At 58.8% G+C, this 23,416-nt stretch overlaps 1 protein-coding gene across 4 annotated transcripts in view; it reads left to right on the top strand.

Annotated features, from left to right (window-relative positions):
• The first annotated feature begins 2,280 nt into the window (after positions 1 to 2,280).
• The window catches only part of MYO9A (myosin IXA), a 249,586-nt gene continuing 228,450 nt past the window's right edge, over positions 2,281 to 23,416 (top strand). For all 4 annotated transcript variants that reach the window (XM_064157192.1, XM_064157191.1, XM_064157190.1 and 1 more), the window contains exon 1: positions 2,281 to 2,362. The gene's annotated coding sequence lies outside the window, so the exon portion shown is untranslated. The remainder of the gene's footprint in view (positions 2,363 to 23,416) is intronic.

The raw sequence follows: 23,416 nt of genomic DNA, 5'->3' as shown, positions 1-23,416 counted from the left end.
GACCTCAGGATTCCAGCAGCAGACCACCCTCTTTTCCTGGAAACACAGTGTCCAGACAGTGTGTCAGGGCTCTTAACAGCAGCTGTTGCTAATGGAAGTAAGAGCAGCCCTGGAATGTTAATTTGTGCTCATCAGTGTGAGCTGGGCCGGGCTTGGAGCACCTCAGCCTCTCTGCCTATCTGTCTCCTACCACAGCCAGAGCAGCTCAAACAAACTGAAGCAGCTAAGCCAGCAGAGGCTACGTTTTTGCCAAGCAGAAGCAGTGTTTTGTCCCCTGTCCACTTCCACTCCTGCAGGACACACAAACAGAGCCTTTTGGTGCATTGGATATGCCCCAGAAGCCAAAGCATTCCCTGTTTCTGCACACACCCACAAGTGCCCAAACCTTCCCATTCCCAGTGGATTCCCCAGGTGTGCAGCTGCTCTGCACAGCTCCAGAACCCTCTTTGGTCGTTCCACAGCATTTCCATGGGGCAGTAAACCAAAGCTGCAGGAAGCAGCCCAAATGCTGCTCAGTCAAATGTGTTCTGCTCCCTAGGATGGGGCTGGCCAAGGCATTATGTTTGAAGAGGAAAAGAAGGCAGTGACCTGAACGCCTGAGAGTGAGAGATGGCACCAAGCCTCTCCCAGAAGCAATGAGGGGACCTCTGCTCACCAAAACTAGGTACCAATGGATTGAGTTATCTACTTCAAGAAGGAGTATGCTTGAGAGTAGTAGGAAGCACTGGAGGGAGCATTATATGCCTGAAAGGCTGAAGGCCACAAGAATTCAATCTCAAGAAAGACTCTGGCAAGAGGATGGGACTGGGACTGTGATCAGCCTGTGGAGACACAACCCACAGTGTGATGTGCTTGACCCTCAGCTTCTCCCAGTGGCTGGCAGTTGGTGCCAGTCATTGAATCATAGAACCAGGCAGGTTGGCAGAGAGCTCCAAGCTCAGCCAGCCCAACCTAGCACCCAGCCCTGCCCAATCAACCACACCATGGCACTAAGTGCCCCAGCCAGGCTTGGCTGCAACACCTCCAGCCACAGCCACTCCACCACCTCCCTGGGCAGCCCATTCCAGTGCCAATCACTCTCTCTGCCAGCAACTTCCTCCTCACAGCCAGCCCAGACCTGCCCTGCCACAGCTTCAGCCTGGGTCCCCTTCTTCTGCTGCTGGCTGCCTGGCAGCAGAGCCCAACCCCAGCTGGCTACAGCCTCCCTGCAGGCAGCTGCAGGCAGCAATCAGCTCTGCCCTGAGCCTCCTCTGCTGCAGGCTGCACCCCCCCAGCTCCCTCAGCCTCTCCTCACAGGGCTGTGCTCCAGGCCCCTCCCCAGCCTTGCTGCCCTTCTCCAAACACCTTCCAGCACCTCAGCAGCTCTCTGCAATGCAGGAGCCCAGAGCTGGACACAGCACTGCAGGGGTGGCCTGAGCAGTGCTGAGCACAGGGGCAGGAGAACCTCCCTGGTCCTGCTGCCCACACTGCTCCTGAGCCAGTCGGGCTCAGCGTACAGGAGCAGACCCCTGGCAGAGCCTGGGCGCCCTGCTGCTGCTTCTCCATTATTGAACGAGAGCTAAGGGGAGGGCAAAGGTTCCCCGGAACTGGCGGGACCGGGACTGGGGCCAAAACCAGAATGGGGAAGCAGGGCCTGGCCCTGGCCGAGGCAGTAGCACCACTGCCTGCGAGCCTTCCCGGGCCAAGGCAGGTCCAGGCAGCTCCTGCTCGACACTCGGTGCCGACACCGCGGCTGCAGCTTTCACGGTGTAACCATGTCCCCCTCCAAACGCGCCGGTAGCGGCCGGCACAGCGCCCAGCGCATGCGGCGTGCGCGTCCAAGGGGCACGAAGCTGCCGCCCTGCTCCTACCGACGCGGCTGGCGCCCGGCAAGCGGCCGGAGCCCTCCCGCTCCTCTCACCTGTGCCCGCCGCCGGGAAGCCGCCGGGAAGTCGCCGGGAAGCCGCCGGGAAGCTGCCTTGAAGCTGCCGGACCCGCGGCGCGACGGCAGGGGCGGGCCCGGGCTCTGCGCGTGCGCGGGAGGGGAGGGCGGGGCCCGGCGGGGGCGGGGCCAGAGGGAGGCGGAGCCCAGGCGGGGGCGGGGCCCGAACGCGAGGCGGGGCGACGGGAGGTGCGCGCGCCTGCTCGCCCCGCCCCTCTCGGCGGCGCGCGGGCGGGCGGCGGCGAGCGCGTGCGGGAGGCGCTCGCGCGCGCGGGCAGTCGGGCAGCGCCCGGGCGGTGGCAGCGGCGGCGGCGGCGGCGGCGGGAGCGGGAGGTGCTGCTCCCCCTCCCTCCCTCCCTCCCTCCCTCCCGGCTTCTCCCGTCCCCCTCGCGGGAGCCTCCTCCGCGGCGGCGCCGGGACGTGCCGCGCCCCGACACCCAGGTGAGAAGCGGCGGTGCGGCGGGGGCCTCCGGGCGTGCGTGTGTCGGGAGGTGGGAGCGGCGGATGCGGGGTCGCTGCGTACCCCTGAGCGTGAGGCGAAGCCCTCGGTAGTGTCCGGTGTTGCCGCGAAGGCGGTTGAGAGCCTTTGTTCGGTGGCGGAGGAGGGCGAGTCCCTCCGGTGGCGGAGGGCTCCCCACGCCCCGCGTTCCCGTGGTGGGTGAAGATGGTCGGGCCCACCCGTCACCGCCCCCACCCGTGACCGGGCTTTCTGGGGCAGCGGTGGGCGCAGGGTGTGGGGCGTCTCGGCGGCAGCCGGGTCGTGCCCGCCGTGGGCTTCCCCACACGTGGGAGTGCGGAGCGGGCAGCGGGGCTGCCGGTTCTGCCTCCATTCCCCAACCCCCCCTCCCTCCCCCGCCTCCTCCGGTGCCATTTACAGCCGTTGCGGGGTGGGTCGGACACACGAGACGCGGAAAAACCAGCCTGGGAGGGGGGAGATCTTATCACGCTGAGTGTTTCCAGTGTCACCGGTGGGGCCGTGGGCTGGCGACATCCCCTCCGGAGCCGGGAAGCGGCCCCGACGCCACAATGATGGGCACTGTGACGGCACCGGGTGGCAGCCAGCGCCGTCCGCCGGTCCCGTTACGCCGTTAAACGACGGTGACGATTCCCACCGCGTCTCGCCGAGGTGCTGCTGGCTTTGAGCTGGGGGGAGGTTGCCTTCCCAGCGGCTCGCTGGCTGCCCGGCACACCGGACCCTGCCGGGAGCGCCGCTCCCCCCGGGGCCGGGGCAGGTCGATATTTCTTTCTGGAATTTTCCTAAATGTAGCCTTCGCTTTATCCCCTCCACCCCAAAGTCCTCCGACGTGACTCGTGGGTTGGCCCTGCTGGAAGTTCCGAGCCGGGCGTTTTGCCGCCCTTCTGCGTACAGATGAGCTTCCTCCTCCGCCGCCTCCTCCTCCTCCATTTAGGTTTTCATATCCTGAAACCGAGCCGGGCAGGGCAGAGCCGGGAGCGGGAGCTCGGCAGCGGCCGTGGCTTTCGCATCCCTTTGCTGCGGCGTTCCCTGCCCATCGGCGTCTCAAAACACTGCTCACGTAGCGGCGAAGGGAGGAGGGCAGCGGGGCTGGGGCAGCCGGAGCAGCCCGGGGCTGGGGCAGCCGGAGCAGCCCGGGGCTGGGGGAGCCGGAGCAGCCCGGGGCTGGGGCAGCCGGAGCAGCCCGGGGCTGGGGCAGCCGGAGCAGCCCGGGGCTGGGCTCGGGCAGCAGCGGAATGCTGCCGTGCGCGGCGCGGCTCGGCTCGGGGGGGATGATGATGGGTTGGAGGAAGGCGCTTCTGCCTGGCGCTGCCCTTTTCCTGCCTCCTTTTCCCAGGGGAGCGCTAGGAAGTGAGGGGGGAAGCGTCGGCTCCTTGTCTCTGCTGGTGATGAGACGCGTGTCTTTCTCTCGCTCCTGGCAAGACGTGGGTGGACGTGGTGGTGGCGGTGATGATGATGACGGGCTGGGGAAGGCTTAAGCGCGACCTTCCTGAGCTGAGCTTAACCGCGGGCGCCAGTAAGCGCCGGCTGGGCTCGGAGCGGCTGCGTCTTGCTGAAGAGCATCTCCTCTTCGGCCCCACGTCCTGCAGTCACAAGACAGTCATCCTCCGCCCTGCGGCTCGGGGCAAGCTCGCCCGTTTCGGTGACTTTCCTGCCTTTCTCACTTAAGCGAAGAGGGAGCTTTGGTGCGTTTTTGCCTTCCCAAAGCCTTCCCAGCCTTTGCTCCCGCTCCCCGCTGTGATTTGTGTTGTTGTCCCCGAGAGCGTTTTGGAAGTTGCTGGCCCAGCTGCTGCTGCTGCTAGGCGAGGTAATTCAGCAGCCCTGGCAGGCAGCTAATGGGCTTTTGTTTCCTGGGCTTCCAGGCGTGATGCAACTTTTAGATACAGATTTGCTTGTTTGTTGCAATCGATACACGAGTCGGGGAGGACTCGGAGGTGTTTCATCTTCGTCAGAAGATACATTGGTGGTGCCCCTAAAAAAAACACCCAAACCTGACCCAAGCTTTCATTCGAATTCCCCAGTTCCTTATTTTTGTGAAGCAGAGCCCGGGCAGTTCTCTCCCATGCATCTGCAACTCCAGTTACAGTTTATGAAGTTCCTGCTTTTTAACCTTTGCTTTTGCTTTTTGGGGGCTGGGGAAGCTGTGTTTAAGGTCTCAAATGACCGATGTGACATCGACTGTTGCCACATCTGGCTTAGATGCCACCCGAACCTCGGGCTGGCAAACTTTGGGTGGTCCTTAGCTAGGGCAGGCTTAAACATCCACACAGCTTATGCCTGAGTCAGTTGTGTTTAGGATATTAGCAGTAAATGTAGGGAGGTTTTGTGCCATCAGCAGGAGCTCCTTGGAGAAGGTGGAGCAGGTGAGGTCAGGTGCCTGGGAAGCAGGAAGCGTGGGGGTTACCCTGTGCCGCCTCACTTCAGCCAGGTTTGGGTTAGGGCTGTGCTGACATCCTCGTCGTGCTGCCTGCTTCTGGAGGGATGCTGCCACAGAATGGCAGAAAGGGGTCAGGAGGGAGATCTGGAGACCGCTGAATCCAACCCCTCCCTGCCAAGAGGAGGTCGCGCAGGAACACGTCCAGGAGGGTTCTGAACGTCTCCAGAGGTGGAGCCTCCACAAGCTCTCCGGGCAGCCTGTCCTGCTGTTCTGTCACCCTCACACGAAAGAAGCTCCTCCTCGTCTGTAGATGGAACTTCTTATCTTCGAGCTTGTGCCTGTTACTCCTCGTCCTGTTGCTGGGCACAACTGCAAAAGGCCTGGTCCTACCCTCGAAGTATTGATCAGCATTGGTGAGGTCCTGTCCCCCCCCCCCCCCCCCCAGGCTGCTGTTCTGCAGACTACACAGCTGCAGACCTCTCACAAGGCAGATGTTCCACTGCCCTCAGCATCTCTGTAGCCCTTTGCTCTGCCCTCTCCAGCAGGTCCCTGCCCTGGGGAGCCCAGAACTGGGCCACAGTATACCAGCTGTGGCCTCACCAGGGCAGGGTGGAGGCTGGTGGAGGACAGACTGCCTCAAGCTGCCTGTGAGCCTGCGGGGGAGTACTGACAGCACTGGGGTGGCACTGGTCCCTCTGCTGCTTTGGCAGCTTGGCACCACTGGTGAGGAAGACCAGAGTTCACCGTGACAGCTTTGGCACCAAGGACACTGCATAGTGCTGAAGCCTTCAGTACCTCCAGCCCAGCACAAGGAGATCTGAGAGCTTCCGAGCCCGTTTGGGTGGTTTGGTTTTGGTTGCTGCTGGACTCCAGTTCTCACTCCAAGCTGTGCAACTTGGGAACATAACTCCTTTAAACCCACATTTCTTAGGGAGATAAGGAGGTCATTGAGCTGCTGCTTCTCAGCTGCTCAGGCTTGACTGCAGGAATTCCTGTGTCCTGGTGGTTTGCAAACCCGAGGGGGCTGCAGTCCCTCTGGCACGCAGAATGCTCAGGCAGGCTGAAGGCAGACAGAGCCCTGATGGATTTAGGTGTGTTGTGTGGCTGTCACCTGGGCCTGAGGTCACAGGCACCTCCCTTACGTAGTAGTAGTGGCCCTGTCCAGTCAACCAGACCATGGCACTAAGTGCCCCAGCCAGGCTTGGCTGCAACACCTCCAGCCACAGCCACTCCACCACCTCCCTGGGCAGCCCATTCCAGTGCCAATCACTCTCTCTGCCAACAACTTCCTCCTCACAGCCAGCCCAGACCTGCCCTGCCACAGCTTCAGCCTGGGTCCCCTTCTTCTGCTGCTGGCTGCCTGGCAGCAGAGCCCAACCCCAGCTGGCTACAGCCTCCCTGCAGGTAGCTGCAGGCAGCAATGAGCTCTGCCCTGAGCCTCCTCTGCTGCAGGCTGCACCCCCCCAGCTCCCTCAGCCTCTCCTCACAGGGCTGTGCTCCAGGCCCCTCCCCAGCCTTGCTGCCCTTCTCCAAACACCTTCCAGCACCTCAGCAGCTCTCTGCAATGGAGGAGCCCAGAACTGGACACAGCACTCCAGGGGTGGCCTGAGCAGTGCTGAGCACAGGGGCACAAGAACCTCCCTTGTCCTGCTGCCCACACTGCTCCTGAGCCAGCCCAGGATGCCACTGGCTCTGCTGCCCACCTGGGCACACTGCTGGAATGCTGTGTCCAGTTTTGGCCTCCCCAGTTCAACAGGGACAGGGACCTGCTGGAGAGAGTCCATCAGAGAGCTGCAAGGATAATTTGGGACCTGAACATCTCTGCTGTGAGGACAGGCTGAGAGCCCTGGGGCTGGTTAGTGTGGAGAGGAGAAGGCTGAGAGGGACCTGAGCAATGTCTATCAAGAGCTGAGGGCTGGGGGTCAGGAGGAAGGTGCCAGGCTTGGTGTGGTGGTGCCCAGTGGTGGGACAAGGGACAACAGGTACAAGCTGGATCCCAGGAGCTGCCACCTCAACAGGAGGAGAAACTTGCTTGGAGTGAGGGTGCTGGAGGCCTGGAGCAGGCTGCCCAGAGAGGTTGTGGAGCCTCCTCTGTAGACTTTGAAGCCTCACCTGGATGTGTTGCTGTGTGCCCTGCCCTGGGTGCCCCTGCACTGGCAGGGGTTGGCTTGGCTGGTCTCTGGAGGTGCCTCCCAGCCCCTTCTGTGCTGTGTTCCTGTGCTGCTGCTGTCCCAGGCCTGGCCTGCTGCCTTTGCTGCCCTCCCTCTGGAGCAGGAGCAGGAGCAGGAGGAGCTCTCCCTGCGCTGGAAGCTGAACACAGGCAGTAAGCATTTAAAGCAGGGTGGCTCAGGCTTGCAGACTGCAGACTTGCTGCAGCATTCCTGTGGACAGAAGCAGGATCCTGGAGGCTGGGACCGTGCTGGGCTCTTCCCTGCTCAGCTTCCTTGTGCTTGCTGAATGGGGAATGGTTTAGGTTGGAAGGGACCTCGAGGCTCATCCAGTGCCAGCCTCTGTGCCACGGGCAGGGACACCTCCCTGCTCCCTGCTGTGTTCTCGGGTTGGGTGGCAGGGAAGGGCACGGAGCTCAGGGTGAGAGGCTGCTGATGCCCCTAGGTCATCAGTGCCCAGTGCCAGCACAAGGGGCAATGGTGGAAGCTGAGGCACAACAAGTGCCATGGAAACAGGAGGGGGAATTCGTTCAGAGTGAGGATGACAGAGCCCTGGCACAGGCTGCCCAGGGGGGCTGTGGAGTCTCCCTCTCTGCAGATATTCCAAACCCACCTGCATATGGGTTCTGGGCTCTACCATTGCAGAGAGCTGCTGAGGTGCTGGAAGGTGTTTGGAGAAGGGCAGCAAGGCTGGGGAGGGGCCTGGAGCACAGCCCTGTGAGGAGAGGCTGAGGGAGCTGGGGGGGTGCAGCCTGCAGCAGAGGAGGCTCAGGGCAGAGCTCATTGCTGCCTGCAGCTGCCTGCAGGGAGGCTGTAGCCAGCTGGGGTTGGGCTCTGCTGCCAGGCAGCCAGCAGCAGAAGAAGGGGACCCAGGCTGAAGCTGTGCCAGAGCAGGTTCAGGCTGGCTGTGAGGAGGAAGTTGTTGTCAGAGAGAGTGATTGGCATTGGAATGGGCTGCCCAGGGAGGTGGTGGAGTGGCTGTGGCTGGAGGTGTTGCAGCCAAGCCTGGCTGGGGCACTTAGTGCCATGGTCTGGTTGGTTGGGCAGGGCTGGGTGCTAGGTTGGCCTGGCTGAGCTTGGAGCTCTCTTCCAGCCTGCTTGGTTCTGTGTGTTCCTGTGTGACCTGCTCTGGGTGCTCCTGCTCTGCAGGGGGGTTGGACTGGGTGAGCTTTGGTGGTCCCTTCCAGCCCCTGGCACTCTGATTACAATTCAGATGATTTTGGTGGTCCTTCTGTTTTCCTTTCCCACAGGCCAAGTTCTTCCTAGGCTTTGGATGTCTGTGAGGGCACAGATGAGGCTGAGGAAGGCTTTGGATGTCTGTGAGGGTACAGATGAGGCTGAGGAAGGCTTTGGATGTCTGTGAGGGCACAGCTGAGGCTGAGGAAGGCTTTGGGTGTCTGTGAGGGCACAGATGAGGCTGAGGAAGGCTTTGGGTGTCTGTGAGGGCACAGATGAGGAAGGCTTTGAGTGCCTCTGAAGGCAGAGATGAGGCTGAGGAAGGCTTTGGGTGTCTCTGAAGACACAGATGAGGCTGAGGAAGGCTTTGGGTGCCTCTGAAGGCACAGATGAAGCTGAGGAAAGCTTTGGGTGCCTCTGAAGGCACAGATGAGGCTGAGGAAGGCTTTGGGTGTCTGTGTGAGGGCAGAGATGAGGCTGAGGAAGGCTTTGGATGCCTCTGAAGGCACAGATGAGGCTGAGGAAGGCTTTGGGTGTCTGTGAAGGCAGAGATGAGGCTGAGGAAGTCTTTGGGTGTCTGTGAGGGCAGACATGAGGCTGAGGAAGGCTTTGGGTGCCCCTGAAGGCACAGATGAGGCTGAGGAAGGCTTTGGGTGTCTGTGAAGGCAGAGATGAGGCTGAGGAGGGCTTTGGGTGTCTGTGAAGGCAGAGATGAGGCTGAAGAAGCCTTTGGGTGTCTGTGAAGGCACAGATGAGGCTGAGGAAGGCTTTGGGTGCCTCTGAAGGCAGAGATGAGGCTGAGGAAGTCTTTGGGTGTCTGTGAGGGCACAGATGAGGCTGAGGAAGGCTTTGGGTGTCTGTGAGGGCACAGATGAGGCTGAGGAAGGCTTTGGGTGTCTGTGAGGGCAGAGATGAGGCTGAGGAAGGCTTTGGGTGTCTGTGAAGGCAGAGATGAGGCTGAGGAAGGCTTTGGGTGTCTGTGAGGGCACAGGGGAGGCTGAGGAAGGCTTTGGGTGTCTGTGAGGGCACAGATGAGGCTGAGGAAGGCTTTGGGTGTCTGTGAGGGCACAGATGAGGAAGGCTTTGAGTGCCTCTGAAGGCAGAGATGAGGCTGAGGAAGGCTTTGGGTGTCTGTGAGGGCAGAGATGAGGCTGAGGAAGGCTTTGGGTGTCTGTGAGGGCAGAGATGAGGCTGAGGAAGGCTTTGGGTGTCTGTGAGGGCACAGATGAGGCTGAGGAAGGCTTTGGGTGCCTCTGAAGGCACAGATGAGGCTGAGGAAGGCTTTGGGTGCCTCTGAAGGCACAGATGAGGCTGAGGAAGGCTTTGGGTGCCTCTGAAGGCACAGATGAGGCTCAGGGCTGTGACTCTATAAACCAAACATGTGAGTCTCTTGCCAGGTCATGGATAATAACAGGAAAAAAGGCAAATCAGGGAATTGTTTTGGTTGGAAAAGACCTTTCAGAACATGGAGTCCAGGCACTGTCTGTGATCTGTTGGGCTCTCTGGGTTCCCTCCCAGTGCCTGCCTTCCCAGAGCTGCTAGAAGGGGATCACAGCTCACAGATGTCAGGGGTTGGAAGGGACCCAGAGAGCTCATCCAGTCCAACCCCCTGCCAGAGCAGGACCACACAACCCAGCTCAGGGCACACAGGAACACATCCAGACAGGCCTGGAAAGGCTCCACACAAGGAGACTCCACAACCTCTCTGGGCAGCCTGTGCCAGGGCTCTGGGACCCTTCCAGGCAAGAAGTTGCCCCTTGTGCTGAGCTGGAACCTCCTGTGCTGCAGCTTCCATCCACTGCTGCTTGTCCTGTGCCAGGGAGCAGTGAGCAGAGCCTGTCCCCCCTCCTGACCCCCAGCCCTCAGGTGCTTATAAACATTGATTCAATCCCCTCTCAGTCTTCTCTTCTCCAGACTAAGCAGCCCCAGGGCCCTCAGCCTCTGCTCACCAGGCACTGCTCCAGTCCCCTCAGCATCCTTGTACCCTCTCCAGCAGTTCCTGTCCCTCTTCCACTGGGGAGCCCAAACCTGAGCTGGGATGAATGTACCCAACCCTCCCCACCCCACCCTGAAAGCCTCTCTGCTGGTGTGGGCTGCCCCAGGGCCCCTGCAGGGCAGGGTTGCTGTGAGTGCCTCTGATGTCATTAATGTCACCTGGATTATTGTCATTATGGAATCCTTTGGGTTGCAAAAGCCCTTTCACATCACCCCCTCCAAATGTTCCCTAACTGTGCCAAGGCTGAGCCCTCAGCACCACAGCTCTGCCTCTCTGAAACACATCCAGGGAGGGGCATTCAGCCACCCCCCTGGGCAGCCTGGGCCATTCCTTCAGAGCCCTCTCAGGGAAGGAGTTTCTTCCAGTGTCCAACCTAAACCTCCCCTGGTGTAACCCCAGCCCCCTAAGGCCATTCATTGTTAGCCCCTTGAGTCCTTTCTGCCACTGGAAATGTCGTGTCCTGCTTCCTCTGCAGGCAGGGATGGGCAGCCCTTGGCAGGGGGGGAGGGAGGCATCTTTCTAAGGAAGGGTTCTCCTGCCCCTGTGCTCAGCACTGCTCAGGCCACCCCTGCAGTGCTGTGTCCAGCTCTGGGCTCCTCCATTGCAGAGAGATGCTGAGGTGCTGGAAGGTGTTTGGAGAAGGGCAGCAAGGCTGGGGAGGGGCCTGGAGCACAGCCCTGTGAGGAGAGGCTGAGGGAGCTGGGGGGGTGCAGCCTGCAGCAGAGGAGGCTCAGGGCAGAGCTCATTGCTGTCTGCAGCTGCCTGCAGGGAGGCTGTAGCCAGCTGGGGTTGGGCTCTGCTGCCAGGCAAGCAGCAGCAGCAGAAGAAGGGGACCCAGGCTGAAGCTGTGGCAGGGCAGGTCTGGGCTGGCTGTGAGGAGGAAGCTGTTGGCAGAGAGAGTGATTGGCACTGGAATGGGCTGCCCAGGGAGGTGGTGGAGTGGCCGTGGCTGGAGGTGTTGCAGCCAAGCCTGGCTGGGGCACTTAGTGCCATGGTCTGGTTGGTTGGGCAAGGCTGGGTGCTAGGTTGGGCTGGCTGAGCTTGGAGCTCTCTGCCAACCTGCTTGACTCTATGCTTCTGTGATTCATGGTCTCATGTGGAAGAGGAGGAGGAGAGGGGCTCTGAGGTGCTGAGGCAGCCAGCCAGTGCCCCTGCTTCTCTGTGGCTGCTGCACAGTGTGCCCACCTCTGGACCTCTCTCTCTGCATCAAGCACCTAGAGGCAAACCAAAGTGTCCTTGGTCCCTTCCAGCTGCAGCTCTCCATGCTCCCCAGGGGTACTGATGGGGTCCCTCTCACTGCTGGTAGCTTTGCAGTAGTTCAGGGTGCATGAGCTCGTGTTGGGCACTGGCAGCTCATAAGGTCGAGGGCAACTCAAAGCAGCTTGGGCAGAGCTGGAGGAGGGGATCCTGCCCCTCTGCTCTGCCCTCCTGAGACCTCACCTGTAGGGCTGGGGCCAGCTATGGAGCCCCCAAAGCAAGAGAGATATGGACCTGGTGGATTGGGTCCACAGGAGGGTCACAAAGATGCTGAGAGGGCTGGAGAAGCTCTGCTGTGGGGGCAGGCTGCAGAGATGGACTGGCAGCTGCTGCTGAGTTCCTGCTGTGCAGGCTTGGCCAGTGCAGGCGCCAGGAGGATCAAAGCCTCCTTAGGTGAGCTGCTTCTCAAGTGCCTCTGGAGTGCTTTAGGACCTTGCAGGGTGCTGGTGGCTGTGCCATGCATGGGTTTGCTTCTCTGGAGGGGAAAGTGGGGGCAGAAAATGGCTTGCAGAGGTGATGTGTGCTCTGCTCTCTGCTGAGACCTCACCTGCAGGGCTGGGGCCAGCTCTGGCACCCCCAGCACAAGAGAGACCTGGGCCTGATGGGGACTGGGTCCAGAGGAGGCCACCAAGGTGCTGAGAGGGCTGGAGAAGCTCTGCTGTGGGCACAGGCTGGAGAGCTGGAGCTGCTCAGCCTGGGGAGGAGAAGGCTGCAGGCAGAGCTCAGAGCTGCCTTGCAGTGTCTGCAGGGAGCTGCAGGCTGGGCAGAGACTGCTCAGGAGGGGCTGTGGGGACAGGCTGAGGGCAGTGGTTTGGAAGTGGAGCAGGGCAGAGTTAGGTTGGGCATGAGGAGGAAGCTGTGCAGGGTGAGGGTGGGCAGACACTGGCACAGGCTGCCCAGGGCTGTGCTGGAGGCTCCATCCCTGGAGGCACTGAGGATCAGCCTGGATGTGTCCCTGTGCAGCCTGCTGCAGCTGGAGGTGTCACAGTATCACAGTATCACCAGGGTTGGAAGAGACCTCACAGATCATCAAGTCCAACCCTTTACCACAGTGCCCAAGGCTAGACCATGGCACCAAGTGCCACATCCAACCTTGCCTTGAACTGCCCCAGGGACGACGACTCCACCACCTCCCCGGGCAGCCCATTCCAGTGCCCAATGACTCTCTCAGTGAGTGTCCCTGCTGCCTGCGGGGGGGGGGGGGGGATGGACAAGATGTCCTCTGGGGGTCCCTACCAACCCAGTGCAGTCTGTGAAGCAGTCCTGGCTTTCAGAGGAGCTGTTGCAGCAAGCCATGGTCTGCCCTGCCTGGGCTCTGCATGCATGAGCAGAGCAGAAGCAGGGTTTGAAAGAGGTCACCTGCAGAGATAAGTGCAGCTGCTGTGGCAAGGACTCCTGCTCTCGGTTCAGCATTGAACCCAGGTGCTGGGCTTCTGAGCACTGATTTCTCTCCTGCTGCTGCTTCAGTTGCCACCTTTCTTCCTATGCAAGCAGCAAACCTGCCTTTCAGCATCATTTCTGAGGCTCATTTGATGAGCTCTGCTCCTCAGATCAGTGCTGGTACAGCCCAGAATGACCTTGCATCAGGGAGTCACTCCTCTTTTGGCTGCCTGTGTAGAGTCTCTGCTTTTGTTTATCAGACACTGGCAGTCTGGTGGTGGCTTCTGTGCTGCTTTTTTAATCACTGTTTTTATGGCTGACTTCTATTTCTTGACCTTTAAAAGGGATCCTGACTGTGATCTCTCATGGTGGAGCACTAATGGCAGTGGAGTCTCTCATCCATACTGGGGCAGTGGTTTCTAACTAGAGCAGGGTAGATTTAGGCTGCACATTAGGAGGATGCTCTTCACACTGAGGGGGGGGAGGGGAAATACTGATGTGGTTGAGGCCCTGTCCCTGGAGACATTCAGGATCAGATTTGGGGGTGTCAGTTGGTGCCAAAGTGCCCAGGAGGCAGAACTGGGCACTGGCAGCCCAGAGCCAGCTGTGTGCTGGCTGCAGGCAGGGCAGGGAGAGCAGAGGCACAGGGAGGGGATCCTGCCCCTCTGCTCTGACCTCACCTGCAGCACTGCCTCTAGCTCTGGGAACCTGGAGCTGCTGGAGAGGCTCCAGAGGAGGACGTGAAGATGATCAGAGAGCTGGAGAAGCTCTGCCATGGAGACAAGCTGGGGAGAGTTGAGGCTGTTCAGGCTGGAGAAGAGAAGGCTGCAGGGAGAGCTCAGAGCAGCCTTGCAGTGCCTGAAGGGGCTGCAGGAGAGCTGGGGAGGGACTTTGGACAAGGCTTGGGAGTGGCAGGAGGAGGGAGAATGGATTTGAGCTGGGAGAGGGGAGAGGGAGAGTGGAGAGGAGGGAGAAATTGTTGAGAATGAAGGTGGTGAGAGACTGGCAGAGGTTGAGGGTGGTGAGACCCTGGCACAGGTTTCCCAGGGAGGTTGTGGAGCACAGAAGCACCCAACGTGATCTTTGATCACGTTGGGTGCTTCTGTGCTCCACAACCTCCCTGGAGATGTTCAGGACCAGCTTGGATGAGTCCTTGAGCAACCTGCTCTAGTGAGAGGTGTCCTTGCCCATGGCTGAGGGTTGGAGCTGGATGATCTTTGAGGTCCCTTCCAGCCTAAACCATTCTATGATGTACCCCTTGAGCAGCCTGCTCAGGTTGGTGATGTCCCTGCTGCCTGCACAAGATGCCCCTGAGCTCTAAAACCAAGCCAGACCTCAAGAAACCACCAAGAGCTCTTTTTTTATTGTACTCAACCATCTCCATGGTAGCTTTTGAGGGCTGAATTTAAAAGGAGTTAACTGATGGGAAGGGCTTTTGGAGCCCTCACATCAATGAAGCAACCCAAAGTTCTCCAAAGCAAACCAAAGTTCTCCAAAACATTGCCCCTTTTTCCTTCCCCCCCCTCCCACCTTTGACTTGCTAAGAAGTGTGAGGTTGGTTTACAGCTGGTTGAGTGCCCAGGCCAACCTCCCTCGGGAGGAGTTAGTCAATGATTTAATTGTTCAGGAATGTGGACCCATTAGGCAGGAAATAAATAAATAATGGAGAGGGCACATCCTCAGCCTGGGGAAGCCTCCGTGGAAGCAAAGCAGTCAGCCCCCCCCCACCCCCCCCAGGCTTGAGAGGTTGTGTTGGGAAATAACCCTTCTGGGGGGGGGGGTGTCCATGGAGAAATGCAGCTCCGTGGATTAGGGGTTGGAAGGGACCCAAGGAGATCATCCAGTCCAACCCCCCTGCCAGAGCAGGGCAATGCTAACACAGATCAGAGGACCATAGGATCACAGGATCAGAGGATGTTAAGGGCTGGAAGGGACCCAAAGAGATCGTTGAGTCCAGCTCCCTGCCAGAGCAGGGCAATGCTAACACAGATCAGAGGATGTTAAGGGATGGAAGGGACCCAAGGAGATCATCCAGTCCAGCCCTCCTGCCAGAGCAGGACAATGCTAACATAGATCAGAGGACTATAGGATCACAGGATCAGAGGATGTTAGGGGTTGGAAGGGAGCCAAAGAGATCGTTGAGTGCAACCCCCCTGCCAGAGCAGGACAATGCTAACACAGATCAGAGGATCAGAGGATGTTAGGGGTTGGAAGGGACCCAAGGAGATCATCCAGTCCAACCCCCCTGCCAGAGCAGGGCAATGCTAACACAGATCATAGGACCATAGGATCACAGGATCAGAGGATGTTAAGGGCTGGAAGGGACCCAAAGAGATCGTTGAGTCCAACCCCCCTGCCAGAGCAGGACAATGGTAACACAGATCAGAGGATCACAGGCTCAGAGGATGTTAGAGGTTGGAAGGGACCCAAGGAGATCATCCAGTCCAACCCCCTGCCAGAGCAGGACAATGCTAACACAGATCAGAGGATCACAGGTTCAGAGGATGTTAGGGGTTGGAAGGGACCCAAAGAGTTCATTGAGTGCAGCCCCCCTGCCAGAGCAGGACAATGGTAACACAGATCACAGGATCAGAGGATGTTAAGGGATGGAAGGGACCCAAGGAGATCATCCAGTCCAACCCCCTGCCAGAGCAGGACAATGCTAACACAGATCAGAGGATGTCAAGGGATGGAAGGGACCCAAGGAGATCATCCAGTCCAACCCCCTGCCAGAGCAGGACAATGCTAACACAGATCAGAGGATGTCAAGGGATGGAAGGGACCCAAGGAGATCATCCAGTCCAACCCCCTGCCAGAGCAGGACAATGCTAACACAGATCATAAGACCATAGGATCACAGGATCAGAGGATGTTAGGGGTTGGAAGGGAGCCAAAGAGATCCTTGAGTGCAACCCCCCTGCCAGAGCAGGACAATGGTAACACAGATCAGAGTATCACAGGATCAGAGGATGTTAGGGGTTGGAAGGGAGCCAAGGAGATCACCCAGTCCACCCCCCCTGCCAGAGCAGGACAGTGCTAACACAGATCAGAGGATCAGAGGATGTTAGGGGTTGGAAGGGAGACCCAAGGAGATCATCCAGTCCAACCCCCTGCCAGAGCAGGACAATGCTAACACAGATCAGAGGACCATAGGATCACAGGATCAGAGGATGTTAGGGGTTGGAAGGGACCCAAAGAGTTCATTGAGTGCAGCCCCCCTGCCAGAGCAGGACAATGGTAACACAGATCACAGGATCAGAGGATGTTAAGGGATGGAAGGGACCCAAGGAGATCACCCAGTCCAACCCCCCTGCCAGAGCAGGACAGTGCTAACACAGATCACAGGACCATAGGATCACAGGATCAGAGGATGTTAAGGGATGGAAGGGACCCAAGGAGATCACCCAGTCCAACCCCCCTGCCGGAGCAGGACAATGCTAACACAGATCAGAGGATGTTAAGGGATGGAAGGGACCTAAGGAGATCATCCAGTCCAACCCCCCTGCCAGAGCAGGGCAGTGCTAACACAGATCAGAGGATGTTAGGGGTTGGAAGGGATCCGAGGAGATCATCCAGTCCAACCTCCTGCCAGAGCAGGACAATGCTAACATAGATCATAGGACCATAGGATCACAGGATCAGAGGATGTTAAGGGCTGGAAGGGACCCAAAGAGATCGTTGAGTGCAACCCCCCTGCCAGAGCAGGACAGTGCTAACACAGATCAGAGGATGTTAGGGGTTGAAAGGGACCCAAAGAGATCGTTGAGTGCAACCCCCCTGCCAGAGCAGGACAATGGTAACACAGATCAGAGGATCACAGGCTCAGAGGATGTTAGGGGTTGGAAGGGACCCAAGGAGATCATCCAGTCCAACCCCCTGCCAGAGCAGGACAATGCTAACACAGATCAGAGTACCATAGGATCACAGGCTCAGAGGATGTTAGAGGTTGGAAGGGACCCAAGGAGATCATCCAGTCCAACTCCCTACCAGAGCAGGCCATTGCTAACACAGATCAGAGGATGTCAAGGGATGGAAGGGACCCAAGGAGATCATCCAGTCCAACCCCCCTGCCAGAGCAGGACAATGCTAACACAGATCATAGGACCAGAGGATCAGAGGATCAGAGGATGTTAAGGGCTGGAAGGGACCCAAAGAGATCGTTGAGTGCAACCCCCCTGCCAGAGCAGGACAATGCTAACACAGATCAGAGGATGTTAGAGGTTGGAAGGGACCCAAGGAGATCATCCAGTCCAACCCCCTGCCAGAGCAGGACAATCCTATCTAACACAGGAACACATCCAGACAGGCCTGGAAGGGCTCCAGAGAAGGAGACATCACAACCCCACCAGGATCTTGGAGTGCTGGTGGGCAGCAAGTTCTGCATGGCACAGCAGTTGTGCCCTCAAGAGAGCCAATGGCAACCTGGGGGGCATCAGGAAAAGTGTGGCCAGCAGGGCTAGGGAGGAATGGGTTTGAGGTGGCAGAGGAGAGATTGAAAGTGGGTGTTAGGAAAGGGTTCTGGGCAGTGAGGGTGGTGAGAGTCTGGCAGAGGTTGAGGGTGGTGAGAGTCTGGCAGAGGTTGAGAGTGGTGAGAGACTGGAAGAGGTTGAGGGTGGTGAGAGACTGGCACAGGTTGAGGGTGGTGAGACCCTGGCAGAGGTTGAGGGTGGTGAGACCCTGGCTCAGGTTTCCCAGGGAGGTTGTGGAGCACAGAAGCACCCAACGTGATCAAAGATCACGTTGGGTGCTTCTGTGCTCCACAACCTCCCTGGAGGTGCTCAGGACCAGCTTGGATGAGGCTTTGAGCAGTCTCCTCTAGTGGGAGGTGTCCATGCCCATGGCAGGGAGTTGGAACTGGTTGATCATTGAGGTCCCCTCCAACCCAAAGCACTCTGTGGATGGGACAGGGACTCACATGCAACGTTTCAGGCTTAAATCCCTTGTTTGAATGAGAGGAGGGGAGCTGCAGGCTCGCTGCAATGAATTGTTTGAGTTCAGCTGTGTTAGATGTTCTGTTCCTATTCTTCTGCCTCCATTTGTCTCATTTAAATACCTCTCTTGGAGCCGTTGCCATTCAGCTGCAGTGAGCAGGACAATAAATAATGAGGAGAGAATAAATACCTTTAAAACCCTCCACAACAAAGCTCCTCCACTAAATGGAGTCAAGATAATGAAACAGAGAGAAAAGTGAGTGCTGAAGCCTGTGCCTGTGCTATTTCCACTTCATCCTCCCACCTGAAAGCCTTTGCTGGCCAGAAAGAAGGTCTGAGAGCTGTGACAGGAGGGGAAAAATCCAGCCCTGTCCAGATATGACATTGAACATGGCCCAGTGGAGCTGTGGGATGGTAGCAGAGCCCTGCAGAGGGACCTGGCCAGGCTGCATGGGTGAGCAGAGGCCAAGGGGATGAGACTGAACAAGGCCAAGGGCAGGGTTCTGCACTTTGGCCACAACAACCCCAAGCAGCACTAGAGGCTGGGGCCAGAGCGGCTGAGAGCAGGCAGGCAGAGAGGGAGCTGGGGGTGGTGGGAGAGAGGAGCTGCAGAGGAGGCAGCAGTGCCCAGGTGGGCAGCAGAGCCAATGGCATCCTGGGCTGGCTCAGGAGCACTGTGGGCAGCAGGACAAGGGAGGTTCTTGTGCCCCTGTGCTCAGCACTGCTCAGGCCACCCCTGCAGTGCTGTGTCCAGCTCTGGGCTCCTCCATTGCAGGGAGATGTTGAGGTGCTGGAAGGTGTTTGGAGAAGGGCAGCAAGGCTGGGGAGGGGCCTGGAGCACAGCCCTGTGAGGAGAGGCTGAGGGAGCTGGGGGGGTGCAGCCTGCAGCAGAGGAGGCTCAGGGCAGAGCTCATTGCTGCCTGCAGCTGCCTGCAGGGAGGCTGTAGCCAGCTGGGGTTGGGCTCTGCTGCCAGGCAAGCAGCAGAAGAAGGGGACCCAGGCTGAAGCTGTGCCAGGGCAGGTCTGGGCTGGCTGTGAGGAGTAAGTTCCTGGCAGAGAGAGTGATTGGCACTGGAATGGGCTGCCCAGGGAGGTGGTGGAGTGGCTGTGGCTGGAGGTGTTGCAGCCAAGCCTGGCTGGGGCACTTAGTGCCATGGTCTGGTTGGTTGGGCAGGGCTGGGTGCTAGGTTGGGCTGGCTGAGCTTGGAGCTCTCTTCCAGCCTGCTTGGTTCTATGATTGGCCAGGGCTGGGTGCTAGGCTGGGCTGGCTGAGCCTGGAGCTCTCTTCCAGCCTGCCTGGGTCTGTGACCCTGTGCTGTGTGGTGCTGCTGTGGGGCTCAGGTGTGACTCTTGCCCGCGGCGTTTGCTGGCTGCGGTTTTTAGCAGCATTCGAGGTTTCTTCTCTGGGTTTGCCTCCTCTGCAGCTCTGCTCTCCCACTCGAGCACTGCTTTCATTTCTGTTTCACCCAGGACCGTGTGAAGCTCCAGGAGTGCAGGGCTCCAGCAGTGGTTTGCTGCAGCTGCTGTGGGGCAGCGAACGGCTCCGGAGCCAGATCTGCGCCACTGAACCCGAACCCTTTCCAGCTGCCCGCAGAACTCAACCTAAAAGTAGCTCAGTGTCTGATTTTCTTTTTTAAGTGTGATTCAGGCTGTGCAGGGAGGAGATTGCAACCCTCTTGTCTTTATTTGGAGTGCAAATGAAAGCCTTGAGAGCCTTTGTCACCAAAATCCCCACTGCAGTTAAACGCTGCAGAGGTGGATTTAAAGATGCCCTGGGTGAAGGTTTTCTGCCTTCTTCCTACCTTCTGCACTGCCTGTAACTCTGGAGAGTTCTCTGGTTGGCTTTTGTAGGACTGGATCAACACTTTTTCTGCTGGTTAGGTTGTCTGGGAGCGTTATAGAGTCACAGGGGCTGGAAGGGACCTCCAGAGCTCAGCCAGTCCAAGCCCCCTGCAGGGCAGCAGCACCCAGAGCAGATCACACAGGAACACATCCAGGTGGGTTTGAAAGTCTCCAGAGAGGGCTGGAAGGGACCTCCAGAGCTCATCCAGTCCAACCCCCCCTGCAGAGCAGCAGCACCCAGAGCAGATCACACAGAACACATCCAGGCAGGGTTTGAGTATCTGCAGAGAGGGAGACTCCACAGCCCCCCTGGGCAGCTTGTGCCAGGCTCTGGCACCCTCACAGGGAGGAAATTCCTGCTCCTGTTTCCATGGAGCTTCCTCTGCCTCAGCTCTCACCATTGCCCCTTGTGCTGTGAGTGGCATCACCCAGCAGAGCCTGGCTCCAGCCTCACAGGATGTCAGGGGTTGGAAGGGACCCAAAGAGCTCATCCAGTCCAATCCCCCTGTCAGAGCAGGACCACACAATTCAGCTCAGGTCACAGAGGAGCTGGTCCAGACAGGCCTCCTGCCACTCATCTTTCCACACTGATAACCACTGCTGAGGTCACCTCTCAGTCTCCCCCTCCCCAGCTCTCTCAGGCTCTCCTTCTAACGGAGCTGTTCCACTCCATCATCTTTGAGCCTCTCTGCTGGACTCCCTCCAGCAGTTCTATGTCCCTCTTGAGCTGAGGGGGCCCAGACCTGGACACAGTGCTCCAGATGCAGGCTCAGCAGGGCAGAGCAGAGGGGCAGGAGGGGCATTAATTGCATACTTTTCTTTCAGGTATGCTTTTGAAGGGGGTGGAGGGGACAAGCATCCAAAAAACGTGAGCAATTTTCCCTAGGTGAAGGATCATTGAAGGTTCAGAAGCTGCTGCTGTGAGCAGCCAGAGGCAGCTCCACTTGAATGGTCTCAGTGGAGAAATGTTGAAGTTCCTGATGGGTATGGAAATGGGGGGGAGGGAGGGAATTCTGTGTGCTCCAGGAGGCTGTGGCTCTGAAATGCCAAGCTGATGTGTAGTGAGGAGCTGCTGATGCATTTGAAGAGGAGCTCTTGAGCCTCTTGCTCAGGAAACTCTTTGGCTTCTCAGCTCCACAAAACCAAAGCTTTGAGGGGTGCAAAAGCAGAGAACCAGAAATTGCTTTGGGTTGGAAGGGACCTGTAAAGCTCATCCAGTCCAGTCCACCCCCCCTGCAGCTAGCAGGGGACATGTCCAGCCAGAGCAGGCTGCTCAGAGCCCCAAACAGCCTCACCTGCGATGGTGCCAGGCATGGGGCAGCTCCCACTTCTCCAGGCAGCCTGGCACAGGCTCTCAGCACTCTCTGCACAAAGAGTTTCTTCCTTCTCTCCAGTCTGAGTCTCTTTCTTTCAGTTCAAACCATCCCTCCCTGTCCTGTGAAGCCTCCAGAGCCCTGCCTGTGCAGCTGGAGCTGGGTAGGTTCAGCCTGGAGGTGAGGAGGAAGTTGTTGAGCAGGAGAGTGGTGAGAGGCTGGAATGGGTTGCCCAGGGAGGGGGTTGAGGCCCCATGGCTGGAGGTGTTTGAGGCCAGGCTGGCTGAGGCTGTGGTCAGGCTGCTCTAGGGTAGGGTGTCCCTGGGCATGGCAGGGGTTGGCACTGCCTGCTCCTTGTGTTCCCTTCCAATCCTGCCTGATTCTATGATCCTATGCTCAAAACTCTGTCCCCAGCTCTCTGATCACTTCTTGAAGCACTCAGAAGGCCACCAGAAGGTCTCCCTGGAGCCTTGTTTCAGCCTGGCCTCACAGCAAAGAGCTTCCAGCCCTCTGATGACCTTTGTGGCCAGCAGGTCCCTGTCTCTGCCATGCTGAAGACTCCACAGCTGCCCCAGCACTACAGGGGGGGTCTGAGCAGAGCTGGGCAGAGAGGCAGAATCCCCTCCCTTCTCCACCTGCTGGGGTTCAGGCCGGGATGAGCCTGGCCTGGGGCAGTTGGGTGAGTTTAGAGCTGCAAAGTCAAGTGTGGAAATTGAGCAGAAAAGAGTTAGGGACTTGGTGCTCTGCAGATCTTGGAGTGCATCTCCCACTGGGCTCCTTCTCCAGGAATCACAGAATCACAGAACCAGGCAGGTTGGCAGAGAGCTCCAAGCTCAGCCAGCCCAACCTAGCACCCAGCCCTGCCCAACCAACCAGACCATGGCACTAAGTGCCCCAGCCAGGCTTGGCTGCAACACCTCCAGCCACAGCCACTCCACCACCTCCCTGGGCAGCCCATTCCAGTGCCAATCACTCTCTCTGCCAGCAACTTCCTCCTCACAGCCAGCCCAGACCTGCCCTGCCACAGCTTCAGCCTGGGTCCCCTTCTTCTGCTGCTGGCTGCCTGGCAGCAGAGCCCAACCCCAGCTGGCTACAGCCTCCCTGCAGGCAGCTGCAGGCAGCAATCAGCTCTGCCCTGAGCCTCCTCTGCTGCAGGCTGCACCCCCCCAGCTCCCTCAGCCTCTCCTCACAGGGCTGTGCTCCAGGCCCCTCCCCAGCCTTGCTGCCCTTCTCCAAACACCTTCCAGCACCTCAGCATCTCTCTGCAATGGAGGAGCCCAGAACTGGACACAGCACTGCAGGGGTGGCCTGAGTAGTGCTGAGCACAGGGGCACAAGAACCTCCCTTCTCCTGCTGCCCACAGTGCTCCTGAGCCAGCCCAGGATGCCATTGGCTCTGCTGCCCACCTGGGCACTGCTGCCTCCTCTGCAGCTCCTCTCTGCCACCACCCCCAGCTCCCTCTCTGCCTGCCTGCTCTCAGCCCCTCTGGCCCCAGCCTCTAGTGCTGCTTGGGGTTGTTGTGGCCAAAGTGCAGAACCCTGCCCTTGGCCTTGTTCAGTCTCATCCCCTTGGCCTCTGCCCACCCATGCAGCCTGGCCAGGTCCCTCTGCAGGGCTCTGCTACCCTCCAACAGCTCCACAGCTGCTCCTAGCTTCGTGTCATCTGCAAACTGACTGCTGCTGGAGTCAATCCCTTGGTCCAGATCATCAATAAAGACATTGAACAGGACTGGGCCCAGCACTGATCCCTGAAGCACACCACCAGTGCCAGCTGCCAGCTGGATGTGGCACCATTCACCACCAGTCTCTGGGCCCTGCCCTCCAGCCAGTTCTTGACCCATACCTAAGTGAATCTGTCCAAGCCAGGAGCTGCCAGCTGTGCCAGGAGCTGCCAGCTGTGCCAGGAGCTAGTTGGGGCCAGCTCTTGGAATGGTTGCTTTTGGAGGCTTGAGAGTTGAGAGTAGTGAAGTGGAAGGAAACAAAGCTCATAACCAACCATTTGGATGGTTGTGCCAGGCTGTGGCATCGTCCCTGTGTGGAGGCCAAGGCAGAAGGTGCCAGGGTGGCAAGGAGGACACGCTCCAGGCCAGCTGAGACCTGCAGGCTTCCAGCTGCTTACTGCTGGGGCACTGCTGGGGACCTGCTGCTTCGCTTTGCACCTCAGCAGCTGGGCAGATCCTGCCCTAGGCTTCGGGAGGTGCTTTGGGGTTTTGAGTGCTGCCATTTTGAGGTTATCTTGTTTGTTTTCTTCTCTTTTGAGCCAAGTACCTAAAAATAACCCCAGCTGCGGTCAGCTGCTGGAGCCGTCCCCTTTGCAGAGGCATGGGGGGAAGTCACTTTGCTGTGCCGCTATTTGCATGCTGATAAGAGCTTTTTTTCCCCCTCCCCTCCCATTCATTTGCTTTCCTCATTCCCCACGTGCCTTGGAATTGCTCAAGGAACAAGATGTGGGCCCTGCCAGTGCCTCAGTGCAGGGTGGAATTGTCCTCTGCTTGCCCTGTGTGCGAGGACTCGGCGTGGGCAGCACTGCCCTGGCTGTCCTTTGGCAGCAGAAGAGGCACCCAGGGGTCAGCATTGCAGG

The sequence above is a fragment of the Pogoniulus pusillus genome, chromosome 17 (genome assembly GCF_015220805.1).
Source record: "Pogoniulus pusillus isolate bPogPus1 chromosome 17, bPogPus1.pri, whole genome shotgun sequence".
Classification (NCBI taxonomy): Eukaryota; Metazoa; Chordata; class Aves; order Piciformes; family Lybiidae; genus Pogoniulus; species Pogoniulus pusillus.
Note: the sequence above shows the minus strand (reverse complement) of the source record. Positions and strands in the feature narration are given on the sequence as shown.